The sequence below is a fragment of the Octopus bimaculoides genome, chromosome 3, assembly GCF_001194135.2.
Source record: "Octopus bimaculoides isolate UCB-OBI-ISO-001 chromosome 3, ASM119413v2, whole genome shotgun sequence".
Lineage (NCBI taxonomy): Eukaryota > Metazoa > Mollusca > Cephalopoda > Octopoda > Octopodidae > Octopus > Octopus bimaculoides.
In genome coordinates, this window is record NC_068983.1 from 3,554,551 (window position 1) to 3,559,120 (window position 4,570).

General features: G+C 38.0%; 1 long non-coding RNA gene across 1 annotated transcript in view; it reads right to left on the reverse strand.

Annotated features, from left to right (window-relative positions):
* Nucleotides 1-4,570, reverse strand: part of LOC128247257 (uncharacterized) — a 31,610-nt gene that overhangs the window by 14,636 nt on the left and 12,404 nt on the right. The window contains exon 2 of the long non-coding RNA XR_008263609.1: nt 874-1,061. This is a non-coding gene — a long non-coding RNA (uncharacterized LOC128247257). The remainder of the gene's footprint in view (nt 1-873; nt 1,062-4,570) is intronic.

The window sequence follows — 4,570 nt, forward strand, 5'->3', positions numbered from 1 at the left end:
GCAGCTTTCATCCTAATTTTGGGACTGCCATATTGGCTTGGCGATAACTATATATATATCTATATATATATATAAATATATATATATATATATATATATATGTATGTGTGTGTATAGGTGGGTGGGTGGGTGCATGTGTGCGTGTGTGTGCACATGCATGTGCAATAGTCCGTGTGAGAATGTGTGTGCATATATGTGTGTGTGCATATATGTGTATGTGTGTGTGTGTGTGTGTGTGTGAGAGAGTTTGTGTAAGAATGTGTGTACATACACGTGACTGTGTGCATGACAGTCCATGTGAGAATGTGTACATGTGACTGTGTGTGCGTGTGTGTGTGTGTGTGACAGTTCGTGTGAGAATGTGTGTACATACACGTGACTGTGTGTGCATATGTGTGTGTACGACAGTCCATGTGAGAATGTGTGTAAGTATGTGTGTGTGTGTGTGTGTGTGTGTGTGTGTGTGTGTGTGTGACAGCCCATGTGAGAATGTGTGTACATGTAACTGTACATGTGACTGTGTGTGCGACTGTTCATACGAGAATGTGTGCATATGCATGCACATGCATTGTGTGGATGTGTGAGACTGCGAGAATGTGTGTATATGCATTTACACAAGAGAGAGACAAACAAAGAATATGGTGGGGGAGGCGAAGGGAGTAGGTGATGTGTGGCTGCACAGGAGAGGGAAAAGTTTGGAAAATTTTACATAAAACTTGGAATGTTTGCCATGTTACACACCATCTTAACACATTCTAAAAGAAAGAACAAAAAAACAGAACAAAACAATTGATTACAAATAAATAAAAAATAATTTCAAAATCGAAATTTTGGTTGCATCAGTTGAAGAATTCTATGAAGCTAAGAACTCACCTTTACAAATACTTTGTTGTAGAATGTGAGAGTGATGGAGAGGATGTAGAATTTACTAAGCACTGACAAACACATTTTAATAACGGTCTTTTGTGTGAAGAACTTGCCACAGACATCTGCGCACATGCCAATGGGGATTCCTCCTTTGAGAGATTCCTTACCATACTTCAGACAATGGTTATTCACAACTGAAAAGAAAAACAAAAGATTAAATTATGAGGGAAAAGTCTTAACTCGTTAAGCAATCACATTATTCTATCAAATGTTTGAAATCAATCACATATTATCTTCTAAGCTTTGAGGTTTTCATGATGTGATTGTTTATTTTTAGAATGGCCTTGTAGGATAGGTATGAGAGGCCAAGCATGGCTGGTAAAGTTTTAAATTGTTGCTACAAAATATATCGAAATTAAATAGTAGAATCCACAGAAACTAGTGATTGGTCAGCACTGGTAGGTAACAAATACAAGTAGGTATAGGCAGAGCTGTGTGACTAAGAAATTTGCTTCCCAACCACATGGTTCCAAGTTCAATCCCACTGCACAGCACCTTGGGAAAATGTTCTCTACTATAGTCTGGGGTTGACCAAACCTTGTGAGTAGACTTGGTAAACAGAAACTAAAAAGAATCCTGTCTTGTGGGGGAGGGGGCAGGTAGGGTTTACAATTGTGCTTCCTTTGTAAATTACTGACCTACAAGTGGTGACATTGTTATCATTACCCCTGTCAACAAAACATCTTCTGGCTTTGTGCTTTTAAATACATGTGCAATAAAAGATCCCTTACTTGTGAAACAGGTAAGGGTTAGTGACGGGAAGGGTGCCTAACCATAAAACAATGCCTCGGTAATCATCTAATCCATGCTAGCATGGCAAAATGAATGTAAAGGAAAACATATAAACATAAATGTTTGCAAAATAGAATAAGTTATTTTGGCGCACACAAGAGAGGGGGCTAAAGTTTCAGCAAAAGGGTCTTCATTAGATTTTTCCTCTTCATTATGGCAATATAATTAACTTCACTTTGTGAACATTTTGTAACAAAATATCAAATCCATCCATTATTCCTGGAAGGGTCATGGGGGAGAGTCCTCAGAAACCTCTTCCATTGACTCCTCTCAGAAGCAACACTCATTAGAATTCCTTTGCTGGATTCCCAAGCAAGAACAACTGAGACCATCTCATTCTTGGTCCAGTCCTTGGACTCCTGCCAGTTGGCTTGCCTTGAAGAATCCATCTTGTGATTCTTTCCTGTGACATTCTGGTATCAAAAGATTTTTTTTTTTTATTTTACCAGTTTCCTTCATTTATTCGTTAGCTGTACAATTAATAAAGGTCAGCCACAGTGTTTGAAGATTCACGTTTATTTTAGCAAACATAAAAGAGTGACAGGTAAAGTCAACCTGAATGGGAAATAAACTCACTTTGTCAAGAAATCTAACAATCAAGCATGAAAAGCTAATTTGTCTGTGATGCTCTACTGATTCTGCTATCTCACACACACACACACACACACACACACAGACTCCCCCACCTCATTCTCTGCCTCTCTCTTCTTTAATATCTTGTGTGTGTATGTGGTTTTGTTCATCATAGCTTGAAGAAGGGAAACTGGTTGACATTTAAAAACATTCAGACATGCAACAAACATTGGAAAGTAAAAGTAAATGGAAATAAAAGAGGTTTTGTTACTGATCCAATCAATAAGGTTGCATGCTCACTTTGCAACCACAAGATTGCTGGTTCAGTTCTACCATGCAGCTAAAACTTGTAGTAATGGCTGCACTATGCTTGCTTTGCTGATGAGGTTTAATAAGACCTAAACATGTTCAGAGTTGTCACCATCACTTTCATTACATTCTATATTTAATTAATTTTAATTCATTAGAAAGAACTGAACTGGAGGGTTATATCCGTTGCCCTTTTGTGATGAGAATCGGTCATTAAAAAGAAGATAATTTGTGTCTTTTCACCATTACTTCAGTTTGTATACGTGGACCAGCAGGGACAAACAAGTGAACGCATGAATATTAACACAAACAAATGCAGGTTCAAACAGACACATGCTCATATGCATGATATAAACATGTACACAAAATGCAGGCCTGTATACGCACACACATACACAGTTATATGAACATACACGCAGTAAAAAAAAGCGTAGGAACAAACACACATGCTCACGCACAAGGAAACAAACACACACATATCCAGACCTGTATACACACACACTAATATACAATGGACACATACACACACACACAAACCCTCACACAAGCATATGCATACACGTGCAGATAAATATACAAAACAAGGACATGCAAATACAGACACATACATATTCACACACATGCACATGCACATGTCCACACACACAACTGTGCGCTCCTATGCACAAGCACACACAAAACATGCTTACAGACACATATGAAGATACACAAACACACACACACATTGATATACACTGATACACACACATACACATGGAGACACACGCACACGCACACACACACACACACACTGCTTTGTTTTAGATTGTAAAGTGACCACCTATTTAAAATGGCCAAACATCTATTTCTTAATGTCTTTTTTTACTATTATTTATCATAAATCCTTCAAACAATATAATTTGAAGGAGATTTGACTGTTATTTCTAGCAGGTGAACATGACTCCATAGAAGCTCCCTGGTTGGAATTATATTGTATAAGAAATGACAAGAAGTGACAGAGCCCATGGTGACTTCATATCAGGATAAGCAGCAGATGACCTTGTAAGTGGGGCCCAGTTAGAATTTTCTTTAGGTCAAGGAACCCATCCTACACAAAATGTCCCTGAATAAGGATTGTTTTAGAATAATGAATGAAACACCCATGTTTCCAGAGGTGAATTATTCAAACCCCAAAGATTTCCTCTCAACACATGGCTATGATGCTCCCCCACCACTTCTGCCTATGACCAAAGATGCACATATCGTCAGCCACCAAGGGACATGCTCAACTGGTTAAGGTCAAACAACTGACAAGCAAATCTGTGGTATTGAGCAGAATATTTGCTGTAGACCATCTTTTATACCAAGACAAAACAATGTACATGATAACACTTCCAATCAGTTAAGATCAGAAGTCGTGATACTGCCTGGTTCCAGGTTCAGTCCCACTGCATGCCACCTTGGGCAAGTGTCTCCTACTATAACCTTAGGCCAACCAAAACCTTGTGAGTGGATTTAGTAGACGGAAACTGAAAGAAGCCCGTCGTATATATGTGTGTGTGTGTGTGTGTGTGTGTGTGTGTGTGTGTGTATATATATATATATATATATTTTTCAAAGGATTACAACCTGTGTGATCCATAGGGTCCTTTGATATTAAAATTGTAACCTTCTCATCAGGGAAAGCATGGGAATCATCTTAAACGTAAGACATTATGACCGATTATGAAAACAATAGATGGATAAGGTTATAACTTGATTCATTTGAAAAAAACCGTTAGAGAATTGGATGCTGCCGGATAGTGGGTTGGACAACACATACCAATCAATGTGTGAGAGCGTACATGCATACATAAATATACATATACAAACACACATATACATGCATACTGATACACACACACATATACATGTATATACATATACATACATATGTACACTTGCATATACACATGTATATACATATACACACACACACACATATATATAT